This window comes from Thunnus maccoyii, chromosome 18, assembly GCF_910596095.1.
Source record: "Thunnus maccoyii chromosome 18, fThuMac1.1, whole genome shotgun sequence".
Classification (NCBI taxonomy): Eukaryota; Metazoa; Chordata; class Actinopteri; order Scombriformes; family Scombridae; genus Thunnus; species Thunnus maccoyii.
The window spans coordinates 24,937,037-24,959,126 of NC_056550.1; the positions used below are offsets into that span (position 1 = coordinate 24,937,037).

At 37.5% G+C, this 22,090-nt stretch overlaps 1 long non-coding RNA gene across 2 annotated transcripts; it reads right to left on the bottom strand.

Annotated features, from left to right (window-relative positions):
* Window positions 1-3,422: 3,422 nt before the first annotated feature.
* On the bottom strand, window positions 3,423-7,389 carry LOC121884623. Of its 2 annotated transcripts, none has more exons than XR_006092391.1 (3): window positions 7,114-7,389; window positions 4,115-4,223; window positions 3,423-3,557 (listed from the first exon to the last, which is right to left on the bottom strand). It is a non-coding gene; the product is annotated as an uncharacterized LOC121884623 (long non-coding RNA). The 2 variants fall into 2 exon arrangements; XR_006092392.1 differs by having other exon boundaries at window positions 3,423-3,560.
* Window positions 7,390-22,090: the final 14,701 nt, after the last annotated feature.

Here is a 22,090-nt window from a genome sequence, read left to right on the forward strand (position 1 = left end):
TTGTTTTGTCAGCACTGATTTTTTTTATAACTTGGCTCTGGAAAAAGCAATAAAAAAGCAATAAAGATACCATATGCACATCAAATGTTCATGAGATTGCTGACAATCCGGGTAAAATGGTTTTCAGCGCTGGTGATAAATAGAAGAAGACATTTTTCATTATAGATTTTTTTTTTTTATGTCTGTGTGTATGAGATAGTGTATTTTACAGCCTGCAGAGTGCTGTTGCTCCAGCACTGTTGCTATAGTTCTGGCTGATTAGTGCCACGGGTCTTGTAAAGCAGATGTGCCTCCAACATTCTTCTTTCAGATGTATGGATTGAGCAATGGTGATGCAACAGATCAATAGATCGTTATAAGATGCCCTTATGCACTATTATCACTTCTCCAGTGCTTTCACAAATGGACCATTCTGTGTTATAAAGGACTTCTTTCCCTCCAATGCTACAAAAGAGGCCTTCACTGTTGTTAAAAAGGCCATGACAGCGGGGATCATCTGCCCATTTGTTGCTGGAACAATGTCTGTGTGTGCCACATGAAGAGTCATTTCATGTTTCACATAAAATTCACATTACATAAGTATGTCCTCTGCAGTGCACTTACAGTTATAGAATGTGTATCCTGCATGAGAAGGTGGGTGGATATCTCTCTCTCTCTTAGCATACAAAGAGAAAAACCTTTCCCTCTTGTTTATTTAGAAAACTCCTCAACAAACTGGCAGATTAAAAATCTGAGGGATTAGAAATACTTTTTAAGGACATTTCATGTATGAATGCTGAAATAGGAGATGTAAAAAATATTAGAGGCCTCCTGATAATGAGTTGCATCCTCATCAAGTCCCACATTGTCAAATCTGGTGTTGTGGGTACAGTATAACCAGGTCTAAAGCTCTAAATATATTAAACTTTTGGAATGTTTCGTATTTTGAGTATTAGGCTTTGTGCATCTTTTAGGCCACAAGAGTGCAGGAACTTACCAACCCATAACTGAACTTGTACCCATTGTCCTGGGTTCTGTTTTTGTTTCCTTTGCCTCTGGGAGCTAAATGCTGGTGCCAAATCAAGTTCCAGGTACTTGCAAGGGGAAGAAGGTAGCCTGTGATTGGTCAATTGGTTGTGTGATGTCATAGCTCAACTACAACAAGCACAACATAGCAGTAACCACTATATCACTTCTGTGTGTACATCTTCAGTATGAGAATTATAATTGAATTTAATAGTTGAGAATATTGACTTTAATAAAACTTGGTCATTACCATATGAATTCTGTATTCCCAATAAGGCTTGAGAAATACATTTAAAAATCCTACGTAACATTTACCCCACAAATGTTCTTGTTTCACGTTTTGCTGATGTTGATATTAACTGTACTATTTGTAGAAAAGAAAATGAATCACTCACTCTAACCCTAACCCTAACTCTAACCCTAACCCAAATTTGGGTCAGATTCAGTTGTCATTTCCAACATAAACATAACTTTAAACTTTATATTGTAGATGTTATGAACATATTTTGAACGTAAAGACCCTAAAATTGATTTTATTGTGAATGTAATGGTTATAATGGGAAAAAGTTGTATTCACAAATATTTTTTTCAATTTTCCTTCATAAATCTACATATTTTATAAACCTCAAAATTTCTTCAAAACAAAAATTAAAGTATTAAATTATTTAAATTTAAAAAATAATGAAAAATATACAATTAATTAACTAATTAATTAATTTAATTAATCATTATTATTATTTTTATTATAATTATTATTATAACTACATTTTTTAGAAAATTTTGAACATTAACCTGCCTTAACTTTTTTTTAGTTTTAATGTATTATTTTACTTACTTTGTTTTAGGTTTTTCTTTTTTTGTTTTATAATTTATAAAGTCTTCCAAAAAACAAAAAATCTTTCCCTGTTGTAAAATTGTTAACAGGTTGTTAAGTTCCCATAGTGGAAAAGCGGTTTAGGATATGCAGGTAACGAGTGTTAATAAAGCAAATAAAGCAATATGCTTTGCTAGACTGTAAGCTACACAAAGCTAAGAACTTCTGAAATAAAGAAGCGTTTTACTTTACTTACTGTGATAATTGTGTTGATGCTACCTCTGTATTAATTTTACAGTAGATGAACAAAAATCTTCCACCTTGTATGTATGTCATATCATGACAGTAGCAGAAATAAGAAATGACCTGGAAACAATAAACGTATTTAAATCAAAATGCAAAACAGGCACTAAAAGTTGTTTAACTATTTATGTACTTAAGTAGGATTCTTCATGCAGGACTCTTAGAGTCTTGCTCTTAGAGAGCCACTTTCAATGGCAGGTCCTTTGAAGAGAGCCATACCTTTTAGCCTGGAGTGTAGACTGGAGCTGGGGCACGGCAACAGTTGGCTTGAGACTGGGCAGAGGCACCAAGAGGGGCATCACGGGCTCTCATCCAAGTGTGACAACAATGGTGCAGGTGGTCATGCACAGAGTAGGGATGTGAAGAGGGCCCAGTATTTGTATTTGTATCTGTATTTGTTGAGGCAGCAAAATTATTTGTATTTGTATTTGTATTCGAATAAAAGTAGAAAGAGGCTTAAAAATCCTGCTTTTGTTTTTTATTATGCTTTTAATTTTAGAAAATTCAAGTGTTCATGAATAAACTACCTTTTGAAGGAGGTCCCCACACCAGGTCTCAAACTTGAGTCTCCCGGAGCATAGATGCTGACTACTCAGCTAAAACTTTACTCATCGCCTCATTGCAGACAGACCTCTACCTTTTTATACACCCATAACACAGAGACAGCATACTGTGTAACGTGTAGGGAGGAACTTCAAAGGTGATTCTTGCTTTGCACTTTTCATTTATTGCCTATTTTTTACAACCTAACTTTGTGGAAAGGAGAAAGGGAACAACAGGTTATAGAGAGTCCCTTGGGAGCACTTCACGTGTGTCAGTAGCTCAGCTTATCTCTGGGAAACACCCCCAACACTGGGAGTGATGTCCAAATTAGGAAATATGCGTCATGTAGCAGGTGGATGTGACTCCCCCCACTGAGACCTGCTGATAGATATAACAGCGGAGCAGAGGGGAGAGACTGAGATAGTGATGCAACCGATCTCCGCTGGTATTTGATGTTTTTGATGTTTTTTTTCTTCTTCCAGAAAACAAATTTTTAAAAAAATATTTGTATGAAACAAATATTCATAAAAAAACCCACTATTTGTGCTTTGCTGAATAATGTATTTGTATTCAGGCACACCCCTAGCACAGGGGGAACTGCAACCTCGACCTCCCGGGCTCAAGCAGAGCGCCCTGACAGGTGAGGGTTTGGTGGAGAAGATCTGTGTCTGCTGGGTTCATGTCTCTGGCCAGATCGTACCATTAGGTGAGGCGGAGCAGGTGAACTGGAGTGCAAACAAAGGTGCAAAGACAGGAATATGATAAGGTCATTTATTGTAAAGAAAGGTAAATGGGATGTAAGCCAGGGGAAGTTTGGACTGGTAGCTGGGAACCTGGAGTTGAGGCTAGGGCAGAGGCAAGCAGGTCTGGAGTGGGATCCGTGGGATTTGCACTGCTGGTCACAAAAAACAAGACATTTCTATCATCTAAGACATGGGGAAAATGTGATGGACCTTTTAAAATAATTTCTGGCATTTTACCAAAAAATCCAAGAATAAAAAAAAAACACTGATAATGATTATAATCATCGGTTGCAGCACTGCTTGTAATTGATTCAGTAACTATATCTTGTATCAAATATTTCAAACACCTCTTGATTACAGCATATTTCCTATTTTAGTTATCATATATAAGTTACCAGCTTATCTATATGGCTTTGTCAGTAGGAAAAATACATCCATGTTCTTTGCATACCTTTGCAAAATCTATGTCTGTATTGTGTGGATCTGTAAGGCTTTTACAATTCATATTTTTCAAGGTGCACCATGCAAGAATCAGGTATTTCAGGAACTCACAGCAGAAGAGACCTAAACTGACAACTGGCCTCACCAGATAAAATCAAGGTTATCCATCTAATGATTCAGTCTGGAGCCAGCAGAATATAATATCACTATAGTATTACACTCTCTTTATCATATATCGCACCACCCAGTGAGAGCGGTAAAGTACCTCAGGGAATGGACTCCTACAGCGTCAGAAAGGTCATGAAGAGTGCCCACATCTTTCTTGCCTGTCTTCATCGTTACAATAACAACGCTGTAAATGGCAAACTGTTTCCCTTTAGGGAAAAAAAACAAGCAAAAAAAGTCAATGAAACTGTCAAATTAAAATAATTCTGCATGGACGCCTTTTCTTTGCCCATTAATGGGTATGTCATACTCTTTGTTTCCATCTTGGGTTCATTACCAGATGTGATGTTTGTGTAATTAAATTGGCATGCTGGGTGTACAGTATGTGGGAGACTATTAAATTTACTTATCTGATACTGGCGAGCATTCCAGTGACATATAAGCAGCACGTCTCAGAGTGGGAGAGGTTCTTTGACTCTTAGCGATTTGTTATATTTCTGCAAAGACTTTGATGAGTCAGACAAGACAAGAGTGATGAGCTAAAAAGAGACAAAGAGAGATCCTTGCTCTCGCCCTTCTAGCAGTCTAATGGGCTTCAAGGCCATGGCAATCGTTCAGCTATTCTTAAGTCTTATACATAAACTACTTAATAGTGATGGAGCGTAACATCAAATTTTGAGGTACTTGTACTTCATATATTTCAATTTTCCACTACTTTCTACTTCACTACACTTTACAGGGAAGCAAGTCAAGTTAATTTGTGTAACACCTTTCAACAACAAGGCAATTCAAAGTGCTTTACGTAAAACATAAAAGGTTTGGGTTTTCCTGTTATTTATATACTGTTATGATGTCGGATGTCTATGTTAAACATAGTAAAAGTTACAAAACTTGAGGTGAATGTATGTAAAAATGAGCCCTAAAAGTCAAAAGCCCAGTTTTCAACCTGCTCTGAACGCTCCGTTTGCAAAGTTACCTCCACTTCCCCAATGAACTGAGGTCATATTGTTCATGCATGCCTACAAATGACCGTCTGTTATGTAGTCTTTGTTGCTAAGGTTGTTCCACGGGTTGTTCACTTTGTCCACTTGCATATTTCGGATCTTATTTGGCTTGACTGTGTACGGTTGTATTTGAGAAGTTGACATTTGAGTAAAGAACGAGAAAAAAAAGTGAAATCTTACTACTATTGTTTGTTTAAATAGTCTCTGGAGCCAGTGGGAGCCTCCAGAAGATAACCAATCAGAAGATGAAATAATAAATAAAATAATTTTCTTGTGTTTGCAGTAAAACGTATTTATTTGACAGCTAATTGCAATTTAATTTTAAGATTTACATTAAAAATATATGATAAGCTTATAAAATACAATGCATTGTTAAAGACTGAAGCAATATGGTTGTTAGCAGTGCCACCAAAGAGGGATTTCTGTTCAAAACTTCACAGACAGTTTTATTTAGCTGTTTGAGGTCTAAAAAGGAAAAATTATCCAATATTTCACAAAAAACCCCAGCAAAGATGAGAAAAAGAAATCCAAATGAATACAAATTTGTGTACCAGGACTTAAGTTTTCTCTTCTTTCCTCTCATTAATCATCTCAGTAAAATGTTGCTTACACATTGATGCATCAGCATATACTTTTGATACTTTCAGTAAATTGTGCTGATAATATTTTTCATTCCAAGTAGGAATTTGAGTGCAGTACTTTTACTTGCGGTAGAGCATTTTTTATTTGTAGCATTTGCACTTTTACTTAAGTAAAGGATCTGAATACCTATTCCACCACTGCAGATTCATAACTGAGCAGAAAGAGGCAATAGAGCTCTTGAGTTTAAAGGCTGACCTAAGTTCAACCTGCTGAGGTGTGCTTGAATCAGACGCTGAAACCCTGCCGGCTTTAAGAGAGCAGACTCTAACCTCCAGCCTCTTTATGAAGGGGACTGGCAGAGAAGAGGAGACCTGCTTTCTCTCAGTGTGCTCCTATCAGTGAGCCCTCCAGTGATGAAATTTCTGACATTCAAGAAGTAAATTATTCTCCGGAAGGAAGGAGAGGCAGAGTGTCGGCCCGAGGCAAAATTGAAAATCTCTTGGAGCTTGAAAACTCCTCCATATTTAATCTCAAAAACCTCATAAAAAATAATTAATAATTGCTGCTGTATAATTGGATATAAATGACAATATAGTAAAATAGTTGTATATATGAAATGTCTATAGGAGAAGTGTAACAAATATGTGCATTGATAAACACTTAAAATGTCATTTTATCTGATTACAACTACATTATAGGGTGTTATAAAGTATTGTCATTTAATTATAAAATTAAATGTGTATATACAATAGATGGATTTCTGAGCAATGCCATCAGTGAGTTGTGTGACAAAGAGCTTATGAAAAGATCAAAATGTGAAGTTTTTGTGCCAAACAGCAGGAAATGTATGCTAGCATTACTTTATTGTTTTCATGCAAATGTTACTTTGTTTTCATGCTAACATTACTTTATTGTTTTTAATTCTAATTTTACTTTGTTTTAATGCTAACATGACTATTGTTTTCATGGTAACGTTACTCCATTATTTCATGCTAACGTTACTTTGTTTTCATGCTAACATTACTTTATTGTTTTTAATGCTACTTTTACTTTGTTTTCATGCTAACATGACTATTGTTTTCATGGTAACGTTACTTTATTGTTTTCATGCTAACGTTACTTTATTGTTTTTAATGCTAATGTTACTTTGTTTTCATGCTAACATGACTATTGTTTTCATGGTAATGTTATTTTATTGTTTTCATGCTAATGTTACTATTGTCTTCATGCTAACTTTACTTGATTGTTTTCATGTTAACATCACTTGTCTGAAGGGAGCCTCTGTGCTTTTAACCCATGCTGCTGGTTGATGGTTTGGGTTTATTTTTCCCTCCTGTAGAGCTAAATTTGTGTAGGCTGCATCAGCGTCATCAGCACTGCTACTTGCTGCCATTTCTTACTGGAATATGTGTCATATGTTAGCTAGCAAGAGCTGACAGATTTCTTTCAAAGATGGTGTGGTGGGGAAAAAAAGTTTCAGAAATGCAAAGATGAGTGTCGCATACAAATTTACCTTTATATTTTATGCTGTGCAGTGGACAGGTTCAGCTGACAGGACCTGTCTGCTCCAGAGCCGCGGTTGGACAGGTTCAGTAACGGCTCCAGTTACACCGCGATTTAACATTTTAAAAAAGATTTTACCAGCTAATAACTGAAGGAACAGACAGCTGGAGAGTTGAAGAGCTACAGGATGAAATGCAAAATGACTTCTGGCCCACTTAAATATCATTGCACTGTTTGTCTTCCTCTCATTATTATCATGTTGCTGAGCAACTCCTGCCCTCCTGCCTCACAGCCACGCTCCCCCTCCCCTCTCCTGCCCTCAGCCCCTCCTCACCCACCTCTCAGCCCCTTGCCCAATTTTTTAGCATTTTTCAAAATTATGCAGTCGGTGGAGTTAAGCTTAGACCTGGGGGTGCAGTTACACTTTAATGGTTTCTAGCAAGTTTCAGTATTTCTAAATACTGAAAATGTCCATATATGAGCTGACATGTATTTTCTGCCCCCTGATGCACCCATTTTTGATAGTTTGTGAACTGCAAACCCATCTATACTGCTTATAAATGCTAAATAGGAGGACTTGAAGTGTCACAGTAGTTTCCAATGCATTTCATACCAGAACATTACTGGTCTATAAATCAATCAAACATGAAAGATGCATAATGAGATTGTATTTATAGGATATATATGGTATAATTTGTGTCAGCTGTCTGTCACATTCAGCACAGTGACTCATGTAGAGCAATGGAAGAAATAAATTTTCTACCCTTTGTGCAAGAAAATAAGGAAGAACCTACGATCCCTTTTTTAATGGACACTGGAACTGAAGTCCATTTTATTTTTCTGCTATTTTTCATTCAGACATGTAATGGATTTCTCCCTCAATTCAACACACGACAAAACCCAGAACCAAATGCAACCCAGTTGTCCTTCAGTCATCAGACGTCAGTATAGTGCATCCCAAGGATTTCTATTCATTCATTTCCATTTAAATGGGCTGAAGCTCTGATTTCTGATACCAAGAAAACATTCTGATACCAAGAAAACAAACAAGCGTTTGTTTACCAATGTGTTAGGATACAATAAACATGTAAAATACTTGAGAATACATCAATATATTATTCTAATGGAAATTTAACAAAAAATCTAACTCCGAATCCATCTCAAACTGGATGGGTTTACTCACGATTGTTCAGGAGACCGTTTGTTCACATTTCAGCTCATCATTGTCTGTGGACAAGGAACCATCCAGACCTGCTAGATGTTAAGTGTCTCAGTGGGGTTTAGACACTCATTTTTTTTACAGACTGACCATGATTGATTATACAACCATCTTCCTTAGTGCATCTTTAAAAAAAAACAAAAAAAACAAAACATCATTATGAAAACAGATGGGTCCACCCTCAAGCTGTAACTACACAGCCTACAGGGAAAACAATCTACGTTCAAAATAACCTTTATGACTCTGGACATAGATATTGAACAGGTGTTAACACCTCTGTATTATGCAGCACATGCACTGATGAGGTGTTATTCACCATAGACTGTTATTATCTTTAAATTGGATTCTCAAGTGTTATGTTGAAGGACTGTTTTTATCTTAGTGTTGGAGGTCTAGGAATGGTAATGTCAGCCGGTCCACCGCTTAGATTGACTATCAAATGGATTACCATGAAATTTGGTACAGACACTCACGGTTCACAGAGGATGAATCCTAATGACTTCAGTGGTCATCTGTAGCCACCAGCAGGTCAAATTACATACAAAACATAATCAGAAAGAGAAAGAAAGTTAAAAGAAAACTAACAGTGGTGTACAATTTGTCAGAACTTATTTCACTTACAACTTTTTAAGTTTTCAGGAAGTCCTTGGATTACCATAGATAAGAGTATGAGAGAGAGAGACAGAGAGAAAGAGAGAGATGGCTCTAGTGAATTTTTCCAACACACAGCAACTGTATATTTGGCGTGCAGATAGCAAAAATATACCATCTTTTTAGGCTCACAACTTAACATAACAAAGTTTTTACATATCCAGTGAAACATCTCAACATCTAACAGATGGATGGCCATGACATTTGGTATTCATGTCTCCCTCAGGATTCATTGTAATCGCTCCCGTTATCATCATCAAGTCAACATCTGTTTGTCAAATACTTTATGACCAAATGCCTGAAAAAAAATACTTACATCATGTGTTTAGTGCTTATTAAAAATGTTAGCAACATGTTAAGATGGTAAACATTATACCTGCCAAACATCAAGATGTTAGCATTGTAGGCTTATTGTGAGCATATTAGGATGCTGACTTTAGCATTTAGCTCAAAACACCACTGTGCCTCAGTAGAGCCTCCACAGAGCTGTTAGCATCTCTGTTGACTCTGGGCGTCCGTCCCAAAACCCACACAAGAACCTTTGAAGACCCCAAGAGTGTTGATGTTTATTAGAGCTCACTGGGACACTCTTGATTAATAAGGACATCCTGTTATTCATGCAAATAAAAATATCATCCATGGCCCAATCAAGCTCAGATGATTCATTGGAGCACAAACAGTATTACAGTCACAGTAAGATAACAGCAAAAAAAAAAAAGCAAACTCAGGACCTGAGAGGAGAAGTAGGAAGAAATTAGAGTTAGTCTATCTAGGAGCACATAGATATACTGTACATAAAAGAGATAAGAAGAATGGAGCAAATTTCTTGAAATCTTTTATAATGGACATGATATTTATCTTGACAGCATCATGTGATATTAGTCTTATCAGTCCCATAAAGAAGAGACAGATTAATTAATATTATGTTATAACCATCGGTGGAGGTTCTGCTATAACTTAATGTTTGGATCTTGATAGTAATATTCACACTGAATCCAACTTTCATAAACTTCAGTTTCCTCTCATCTGTAGATTATTGTTGATTCTAAAACCAGCTTGAAGGCGCCAACAACTGGACTGCTGTTGTGCAATATTCGGTGGTGGGATATAGACATGCTTGGCTTTGAATATTGTGTTGTATTAGGAGAAGTTAGCATCAAGTGTGGCTTGAATGGACTGTGTGTTGGTATATTTCAGACGTGGGACAAACTACCTGGCAATGCGTGAACGTAAGTGCTCAAGACTGCAAGTGCGGGTATTGGTGCAGGCCTGTAGTCTTGTTTGTAAATTGATGAATTGATCAGGAATCAATACTTAAGTCAATAAGATAGTGAGTTACAATCCATGTGAGAAATCAGTAGACATCCTATCTGACCCACTTGTACAGTTTAGTTTTAGTGCAGTTATATAACAACATTTTTATTTAAATAAACTGTTTCCACTTGTTTGTCAGTCATATCACATCCACAAATCTCAGCTCCTCTTATGCTCTCACACATGAAATAAAAATCAAAGCTTGTGTGTTTTTTGAATTCAGGTGTATTGACTGGCTGCTTATGCTGCTGAGTGTTTATCTCTGGCTTCTCCAAATGAAAAAGTAAAGCAGGTTCCCGTGTTCTTTTTATGCGCTTTGACGGGAACCAGCTGCTAGATCCGATTAGATAAGTGCTCTCTTTTCAGCCTGTCACCTCTGTAGCGCCAGCTTTTAGTTTCATTTAATTCCAATCTTCATGTTAATTTTTCTTTGGACGAACCCTTTGCTCTTTTGGCAACTCACACGGGTGCAAAATGTCAAAAACAGAAATTGAGTTGAACCGAGGAAGATCGAGTAGACAGCAGTAATTCATTATGCATTAATTGAATCTTGGCGTGTATCTCCATGTCTATCCATGTGTCTTTTGTATCTGTTGATTTAGAGCATGAAAGCGGACAAACACTTTTATCACTCCCCACTACATATTTTATATGTTTACAGCTTACACTCATCAATCCCCTGTGATCAGATATGTCCATAGACCCCCATTAATCAATATATTTACATGTGCAAAGCCATGAAAAGATGATCACAGTTAAATAATTCAAACATTCTTGCAACATGTTGCAAAAAAAATGCTCCAATTCACAACAGCAATCCCTGCCCAGTCAAAATTGTCTCTGTGCAGATTTGCATGTTTTGCTCAGATATGGCAACACTTTCTCATTTTCTGGCAGCAGTGAGGCAGCGAGAAACTCTCTGTGGACCCCGACCCTTTTTGTTCAATCTTAAGAGTGTTTACAGCCAGCTAGATGTATTAATTAGGTCCAGTTGTGGCCAGAATGAGCTTTTCCTTTGATGCAGAGATGATTACGTGTGTGTGTCTCTCTCTCTTATTCACTGTGCAGTCCCACGAGGGGATGCGTGCTCGACCCAAACTGTCAGTCTCTTTGAGGAAAATGTCAAGGGACATATTCTTCCTTTTATACTCCTGATGTTGTGCTGTTGGTTGTCATGACTGGATTAGCAACGCAGAGGTGGAATAATTGCCCTTCTTTTGACCTACAAGTAGACAGAGCCCGATCATTTTGCTTTGCATGTTTCACCCTGTAAACAATGACATGAAATGAAATGTCTCCATGTATGGCACTGGCACTGCAACTTATAAAACACATGCAAATAGACAAAACGGAAAAAAAAAGGAAGACAGCAGCCTCACTAATTTGACAACACGTGTGAAGCATTTAGAAAAAAATGCTGCAAAGTGAGAAATGCAACCAAATATAGAAGGTAAGTTGCACAGAAATTAGTTAGAAATTGCTATAGCTAATATTAAAAAGTGATGAACATGCCTGGACATTACTTTTGGCAAATAAAAAAAAAAAAAAATTTTGGCACTCTGCATTTAAGCTGCAGTTTTTCTGATGGCCACTAGCTGCCTGTAGCTAGCTGACTGCACTGAATTTTACTTGTAATGAGTCATATTTGAGAATCACCAGTGTAGGAAGAGGTATTCATATCCTTTAAAAAAGTACAAAAAGTACAAAATATAAAATATGCTCCATAAGTGTTATCAGCAATATGAAAGTACAAACAGTTCACTTGTGGACTATGTGGATTCGCCTCTAAATATAAATGATTTGAACTGAACTTAACACAAACAAACAACAGGATGTGTAGGTCTGTGACAACAGCTATGTAAGCAGTTTCATGGATGTGTGGGTGTTGAAGGTGCAAAAGGAAAAAAAAGAGATGCAGGATGTTATTATGTTATCATACTTGCAAGATTCAAACCAACTTTCAAGTCGTAATCATTACAATTGAGAAACTTCTCTGGATGATCCGATATGTCCAGTTTGTTGCTTCATAATACAGAAGTGCCTGAAAATAGCAGATAGGAACGCTTCATATCAGCCGAAGTCTGCAGTTAATTGTGATTAAACCCAAATTTAATGAGTATACTGTTATGTTGTCAATGCACAGTATCTTTAATTCTTACTTGGCCAACACTGTAATCATATATATTGTATTTTCATACTATTCTTGATGATTTTACTACTGTTCTCTGTAGCTTGCATTGTTCTATGCAGGTCACTTGTCTTTAACGCTTCTTATTCTACGTATGGCTCCTAAAGTTATGTGAAGCTGCTTTTAGCTTCTATGCTGCTCATATCTGGAAAAAAAATATATCTGAAGATCTCAGACTGGAAACAATGCTGATTACTTTTAAATTTCAATTGAAGACGCATCTGTGTGCCGTGACTTTTAATTAAAGTTCAAAGCTGCATGTCATGATTTTTATCTTTTACGCTGCCTTTTTAATACCACTTTACTTTTTTCATAAATTTCATGTATCTTACTGTTCTATTATTTTACTTGCCTCTTTTAGTCTTGTTTTTATTTTCATTTTTCTTATTTCTGTGTATGAAATGTGTTATATAAATAACAACAAGTCTTCTATATTAAATGACCAAACAAGTGGTTTGACCTTTTGACTGCAGAATAATACATAGAAGTGTTTTTTAATCTGGTGCCTCTATCAGCAGTAATCATCAGGACAACATAATTTGTTTGTGTTTTCCAAAACCATTACACATCACCGTTAAAAATAATCATGTTTTATGATGTGACAACGCTTTGGTTAAGGTCTGGTTAGGTTTAGGCACAAATCATGGTTTTGGTTAAAAATTATTATTTGTTAAAATGCAGTGTGGGTTAAAATGACCACTTCCTTAAAGTTAGATGACCTTCGCTGTCACGGCAATAATAATAACCACAGGGTGAAGATAAGGGGACGACTGTAGTTATGTTTTTTAAAAAATTGTCCAGGCTTATGATTGGAAATGTGAAACGAATGCCTCCATCCACCCGTCCTCCTCTGTGGAAATTTGTCCACATATATTTGCGTCATCTCAACTTCACCACTGCTCCGGGTCATAATTACTACGGCCACTAGATGGCATCTGTCACTCAAACGTATCTATAGGTCATTTTTGGGTGACTGACTTTACGACCTATTGTGTCGATCTTCTTGGGAGGCTCTGCTCTTCCATATAGATCAATCAATCAATCAGTCAATGAATTGCTTTATTTGTCCCCAAGGAGCAATTAGTTGTGCAGCAGTGTGACATAGGATAAAAACACAAAGCACATGAACATGACATATAAATATTAAAACATAAAATAAATAAAAAAGAAAGCAGAGTACACAAATTAAAACCATTTAAAAATAAACTGTTTCCCAGTATAAATATGTAAATAATGTATAATTTGCAATGTCTGGGATTTGGGTTTTGATTAGGTTTGTGTGCTCAAGTCACCTTTTCCGCACAGTGTTAAGCTGAGAGACTGCTGAGGGGACAGAAGAGTTTTTGTATCTGTTAGTTTTTGCTGGTGAAGCTCTAAAAAAGAAGCAGAAGTTAAGATCTGAAACTCTGGATGTCGTAAACAGAACAGACAGACTTTGAGTGACCCACATGTACAAGATATAAATATCACAAAACAGGCCAGTCGTTCTGTTTGAATACATTTTAATTCAGTGGCAAACTTTAGACCTTTGAAACAATTTGTCTAAACAATTCAAACCAAACATCTGCTCTGCTCTATCACTGAAAATATAATGTCGTTAAAACCTCACTGAGGACAAGCTGAGCTCACATTCTGACCCTGAGCAGATAAAGTATGTTATTCCTCACAATAACAAGTATTTTTATTTCTATTCAGAGCGCTGTTACAGTTTGTGCTGCAGCACTTAGATTGTGCACCAACGCACTCAAGGGTATCTATTTTCTGTAAAGCAAAAACTCGAACTTTCAGTGGCGATCAAATAACAAATATCTTATAATGTTTAACAGTGTTACGATGATGATGTGTGTGAATTTATGTAAGTGTGTGGACTCTCTGAACTCGGTGGCTGCCGTCCAATCTTTCACCTTTCTCTACTGAATCGCCTCAGATGAATTTGAGCTTACATCCACACTCCCTCTCCTAATTGTCTTCAGTTATCTGCATTGATGATAATTCACTCAAAGCTATGTCACAAGGTGAAAATCTATATATGTAAAAAAATGATTTTGCTGGATGCAAATCAACACACAAACTCTAAAAATCAAGTTATTTTAGAAGACTCAGGTATAAAACATCAAATAAATAGATGTTACAATAAAGAAAATTGGTGTTTGTTACATTTACTGATTTATTCTGATATTTTATGAGCTGCCTGTACATTTTTTTCCTGTAATTTTACCTGAAATATTCTATTATTTAACAAAACGGGGGAAAAAATATCAAATAACAACAACTGTTTGAAGAAATTACAGAAAATTTCTTGTTTTAAAACTCTTTTTTTTAAGTGCAAGCAGAATTGGTCATATTTAATATAGGTTTAAGACATATTGCTGTCCTTTAGTACCACAGCGTAATACTGTAATGTTTAATAGGGTTGACATTATCAATACGTAGTAAAATGAGCCAAACTGACCTAACTTACCTTTGAGCTGCTGTTCAATCCAACTCTCACCCAAACAAAGAGCAGATACTCAGCTGCTTGACACAGTGTTATATCTTTATTGTATCTGATTAGACTAAACTTCTGTTGCTGACCCAACTGGCTTAATAAGCAGTATAATCTTAATATCATGGCCCACTCAGTGGTCCACCATCATCCCTACATATCTAGGCCACATTCACATTACAGGCTTTAATCCTCAATGTGGAATTTTTTTAGTCGGATCTGATCTTTTTGTGTTGATGGTTCACATTCATGTTTGTAAGTGACATGTATCGGGCTCCGGAGTGAACACCTTTGAGATCAAAATGTAACAACATTAACGTCATTTGTGCAACAGTCAAATCATAAACATGGATGACATGGCTGTGCTAGCATACATGTGCAGGATTACTTGTTGTGGAGGTTGGCGGACAATACAGATGACGAGGACGAGAAGGAGAAGGCGACGTGTTTATTTTTACCTGGCTGTGAGGTGCCGACACCGAATGATGACGACAGGGAATATGCACAGAGAAGTGACACGTTAAAAAAGAGACAAAAAAAAGATAAATTCCGATCTGACCCTTCTGGCAGTAATTTGCATAGCCAGAGATCATTTATGCATCCGATCTAGGACCACATGCAAGTGGTCCAGATCTGATATGAAAAAATCAGAGGAGCAGCAGGACCCGGCCTTACATCTACACTGTGTCTGCTCAGGCTAAACTACAGTAGTTGACCTGACTGGCCTTATAGGCAGCGTCATCTGAATAGCCCACTCAAGCACCATCATTGTAAAACTGGTTCTACTGGTCTTACCAATAGCTACTACTTAGTAACCCCTCTGGTATGGTATTAAATTATATCCCTTGGCCTGGAACATGGTTTTAACATGAAAAATAAAGGAACAGGCTGTTTGCTATGGTCTTAATCAGTGGATGAGTTGGTAAACTTGGTGTTTTTTCCCCTCGGTATGGTTTCTTTTCACTCAGAAAAATCTAAGTGAACTAAAATGCATCACCAAGAGCCACGTGAGAACATTCACTTATTGGTCAGACAGACAGAGAATCAGGGCTGATGAGACAAGGGACCGGAGACAAGGCAGACGGGACCGCAGAGAACAGGAGACAGGGTTAGACCAGGAAAACGGGCAACAACAAAATAACAGGATACATGCAGGTGAAATGGATGGATGCATAGACTGTATGGTACAGAGGCTACGATCTGGCAGCGTGGAAGTGGCAGGGCTGAGTATTTGTAGAGGTCTTGACTATGGAATGGGTTGCTGCTGGTGGGGCTCTGCTTTGACTCCACCACACCTGTTGCACACAGGACTGAGGCAGTAATTGTGACAACAAGTGGTTGTGATGTTTTTAACTTGTCATAGCAGCAAAAGCACAGGTGTAACTAATAACATTAATGATTGCTCAGTTCCATCCTAAAACTGGTTAATCTAGCCTAAAGACAGTCATTAATGTGATTAATTACAGCTGTGCTTTCTCTGCCATCACATTTCAAAATGTCTATAAGCTCTATTAACAATGTTTAAAAGTAAACAAGCTTGCTAGTGTGTTGACCGTAGTTAGTTACAGTCTTGCATGTCTATAGTTTGTGTGTAGTTTCAGACATTTTTTTTGGATTACTCAGATAGCTTCAATGGATGAGCAAATGAGAAATTTTATTGCTTTGCTCAGTTCTCATTGTGCATTTATTTTTCAGGGGCTCAACATCCAATCAGAGAGTACTCAAAAACAGGAAGAGCTGTGTGACTCCATCATCAATTCAATTGCAATAAAACTGGTAAAAATGTTGCCAATAAAATTAAAGTGAGCTGTTCTAGTGACTTGGCACTCCTTGCATTTTTATTGATTTTTAGGTATCCAGCACATATCCACTGAGGTTTTGTGGATACACTAACTTATCTGTAATCAATTCATCATGCTTAATCTGCTGAATGGTCGTCAATGATGAGTGTCATCGACGTCTGATGGTTGGCCACAGAGGGCCAGTGATCGCCCAATGGCAGCTAATGATCAACGGGGTGTGCCAGGACTCAGACAGCCAGCTTTGGTAGATCTGCCCAGAATTAATTTTCTTTGTCCAAATTTGAATTTTATTGACAATTGACTGGCAACAGATAATCCCAAATATTCAAATTGTCCCTTCTAAAACCAGTGGCTAATGTCTCAGATGCTTTTTTCCACATTTCATACCTGCTCAGTACCAATTAAAAACAAATTTTCTCTGTAAACAAATATAAATAGGCCTATGAGCTGTATCTGACTCCATGCAATAAACCACAACAACCTGAGGGGACCATTTATGGAGATTTCTTGTCACAAGCATTATCCATGAGGCTGATACTGTGTGACCTGGAGCAGACACAACACTCCCCTAGGAGTGTGTCAGCGCTCTGGCTGGTATTCCCAACAGCAGGTAACCAGGCATCACCTCAGCCAATCAGTAGACTAACTCAAGTCATCAGCATCCCATTCACATGTGTGCACTTTATATAACCTCACTCTCCAGACTGCCTAGTTTGAGAAATCCCTGCGAGACAACAAAGAGAGAGTTGAAAGTGATTGTATTTCAAGTGTATGGAGTCAGTTTTTAGTCTAGATCTTTGATTATATTTGACAAGCAGTGTTAAATCCTGCCTGCCTTGATTAAATGGTTTCAAGACTTCCTGAGTTTATGAGTCTCTGAACCTCTTTTGTTCATGGTTACAAGTTACACTCCAGAGTCTACAGCAAGCATAGTACAGAGGCATAGTGGTGCTTTGAGCAAAATGGCAACATCAACATGCTCATATATGACAATGCTAACATGCTAATGTTTAGTAGGTATGCTGTTTATCACGTTCACCATCTTAGTTTAGTGTGTTAGCATGCTAACATTTGCTAATCAGCACAAAACAGTGTACAATTGTACAAAACAAGTATAGTTCAGGCTGTTGGGAATGTCATTAGTTTTGCTTATGTAATACTCGTTATACTTGTGTACGTAATTTTTTTTTGTAAAGTTTGAGTACAAAGTTTCAGTAATTTCAATAGTCAAGACATTTCAATCTGAGTCAAAAATGTGAACCTGATGATGATGCTAGAGGAAAAGTCAGTCATTAGGATTCATCGTCTGGGAACCATGAATGTCTACACAAAATCTGGTGCCAATCCACCTTGTAGATGCTGAGATATACCAGACCTACTGGTGGTGCTACATGAAAAGTTGAGGGATCACTAAAGTCATTAAAATTCATCCCCTGGGCACCATGGATATCTGTGCCAAATTTCATGGTAATCCATCAATTAGTTGTCAAGATATTACACTAAAAAACAAAGACATCAACCCCATAGCGTTGCTGGAGATAAAGTTAGAGGATCACCAAAGTCAGTAGGATTCATCCTATGAGGATCATGAATGTCTGTATATAATTTCATATCAATACATCCATTAGTTATTGAGATATTTCAGTCTGGACCAAACAGACCCAGTGTTTCCCCTACATTCATTCTGCAGCGGCTTCAAAAAGAACAAAATGAAATACAGCAGGGAGGGAGGTCTGCACCGGGAGATAGCGCCATAAAAAATGTTTAATTGGAAGGTCCCAGCGAAGGTCTTTGGGGACACTGATAAGATATGTGATATGTTTTTACATGACTAATTGTACATTGCATGACTGGAGGTAATACTGCACACTATATGCACGACAAGACACATCTAAAAATCCTGTCACCTCTACACACTGCATACATCCCACTGCTATAAATAGTTCTGATTTTGTTACCTGAAGGTCTCTAATCTGTCAATTTGCATTATAGATATCACATCACTATGGTAACTGAATAAAACACCAGGACCTTGGATGAGAGGCGAAGGCAGAGTGTTACAAACCTCAAACAGGGACTCACATGGGTAGATGTGTGAGGCGTCGGCATGTGAGGACTGAAAAAGGGAAGGCAGGGTTGCTATTGTCATAGCGTAATGACAAATCAAAACACTTAGTACAGTTGTTTGTGCAAGCAGAGAGATTCTAAATGGCTCAAATTGGGATGGATGGTACCCTAGTAATTACTAATATCAAGGACGATTCTGCCTGTAATCCGTTTCTCTTTGTGCACCTGTAATTTATGCAGCAGGTCCAGAGTTAATGCGTATTCCTTGTGACTTGCTGCTGCAGTGTGGGACTGTCAACACAACAGCTGCTGAAGCCCACTTTGGAAGCAATTGCTTTGACTAATGTAAGGCTCGTAGAGAGTAGAGCAGCATGCTGATCAATTCAAGTGTCTTAAATTTCTCTTTTTCCGATTCTGCCGACTCGTCCATCAGACTCAAAAAGCAACTTTAAAAAGACCTTTTGGGTCTTCCAGCGAGCCTGTCTTATCACACGCTATCCCACGAAATATAAGACTGTGGGAACAAAGTGTTCCTCATTATAGACAAAAGAATACAGTGATGGAAGTCATTTCAAGAGGATCAAAATATTGCAGACAGAACAGGCTGCGGCTAGTAGATTACCTTGTCATATAACAAATACTGCCGATGATTGACAGCAGGAAAAATGTGCCTAATTTGACAGGGGTCAACTCAGAACAATCCAGCTGAGACATCATTGTCTGACTTATTTGTGCTGGTGTTCCTATTCATGTCCGCATTGAAGTAGTTCAGCAGTAAGAGAAGAGTCACAGTTTGTTACGGTCTGTGCTGCTGCAACACAAAAGCATGTACGATCTCTTTCACCACTGAGATCCTTCGGCACAATGGGCACAATAAGTTTTGACATTTTTAACGCTACAATCTGTTAGCTCTGGAGTAAAAATGTCAGTACAGGGTTTTCCCATTGTGGTATTGTTTCTTTTACTGAACTAAAAAAGCTGAATGGTTCTCCCACTACTTTCTGAATCATTCTAAAGATGTTTGAAAACATTGAAAAATACGTTTCTTGGAAAAATAATGTGTCTAACAAGGTTTTTCCACAGAAAGGTTAAACTATCTTATTAAAATCCATAAAATGACATCTACCCCTTCTCTCTCATTGAAAAATCTGTAATCTATGAATATGCAAATATTTTTTTATTTCAAAAGTTTTACAGCTCGATACAAAATATCTCCTACTTCACTGTAAAGTCCATTCTCGGTATTTGTGCACTAGAGGCTTCAAGTTTCCACATCACCCTGTAAATTGCATACTGGACCACGATTGGCTCCAAACTAGTTGTGATGTCACAAATGATGCCTTTAGGTATGTAAATTCATATTTACACAGTGAAACTCAAACATCCAGCTGAAGAAACAAAACACATTTAGGGGAGGGCGACTTTAAATATACTTTTAAAGGTTCTATATGTAATAATTGTTAAGCACTTTACATGTATTTTCTCGTAAAAAATGAGACATTCCACGACTTTCTCAGTTGTCTGTATCAGCCTGTGGACTGATTTCTATGTGAAGGACCTGGGCTGGATTTTCTGTGAAAATCCCACGGATGTGACATTTTTGTGTGCTCTAGAGTGCCTTGCCTCTCTCCCGCTAACGTCAACAAACAACTAGCATAACGACACAATAACACAACACAACAGAAACGGCGCTATCTGATTAGAAACATCTTGCAGATATTAGCCCTCCAAGCTAATGAAACAGCTAGCTGCCTCCGTTGACAACAACACGCACAGCTAAAACAACATTATTTCCTCAACAAAGGAGGAGAAAACAAGCTCCAGAGCGATAGCAGAACATAGATTACACCTTTTGTGTTTTCTGTTGGTAGTCCAAAGGTTGTAATAAGCACACATTTCACAACAAAACTGGAGCAAGTTGCTTCCCGGCCACAGCCTGTTGCTCCCTGGCAACAGTACATTGACTGCAGCTCACTTAACAGCCACCGGTGTCACTAATGAGAAGGAATTTCTGATTCTTACAAATAGAACCTTTAAGACAGTGCAATATGTTATACTTTAAATATATTGCACTGTCTGTCCTCCGTAGACGTGATGAGATAAATGTTCATATTTTCACACATCAAGAGATGCTGCTAAAATTATCCTATAACGAGCTGCAGTTATTCACCGTGAGAAAAAGGAACACAACTCATACTTGTAGTGGGTGAACTTTGTTTCAAATGGAAAGTCACTCTCAACATGATACAGTGTCACGACATGCTTACAGTGCAAAAGTGCATTAAAACATACACTCATCTTGACTCATGAAGTTTAAAATATAGCTGCCTCATTGCACAAAACTAACCTCCTACACATTTAATGAAGTGCATTGTTCAAACTTCAGTTTTTTATACTTTAGGGTCAATGAATTATGAATAAACTAAATTGAAATGAGGTAGATACAGTATGTCCTCCTGTTTTTGTTTAGCCTGTCTCATGTTGAGCATCTGTTTCTTGCTGCTTTTGCTCCAGTTGCAAGTTTTGAGGAAGTAGCTTAATTTGTTTAAAGCTATTAAAAGTGTTTGTGCAACAATTTGTGGTCATTACTTCAATAGTATTCATATCCTTCTTTTCAGAAGTAGAAGAATGTTATCACTTTACTTTCCACAAGCATTTAACTATCTATGCACCCAACACTGATAATAAAATACACATCGGTTACTCTGAAAGCACTTAAATATGATAAGTTACTATCAGGAACCAGGAGAAGTTGTATTTAGGAATTTTAATGGAGATTTTCTTATTGTCAACAACTCGCATAAAAAGACTAAAATCAACAATGAAGTGATCTACTTATGTGTTATCATGTGTGTGTTCAAATTCCTCAGCCACAGAGAGGCTTGAGAAGTCAGAAGCTGTTGGGCAACAGAAAAAAGCTTTGTTGGCTTTGGTGTGTATGACTATGTGGAGTATGACCAACCTTATTCCATAAGGGGATGTATTATGCACATTTGCAGGTCTATATTTATATTCTGGGGCTCTACTGGAATAACTTTGCATGATTTGCAGTTTTAAAAAAACTACTTATTTATCTTATACTGACCCTTTATGCAAGCCCCTCAGTACAGCCTCTGTCTGAAACAGGCCGTTTTAGCTCCTGTCTCTTTAAGGCCCGCCTCCCAAAGAGCCCACTCTGTCCTGATTGGCCAGTTCTTGGAAGCTGACAATCATGAGACATCGGCTGGGTCCAGAGGCTACATCAACAAACTACAGTAGTAG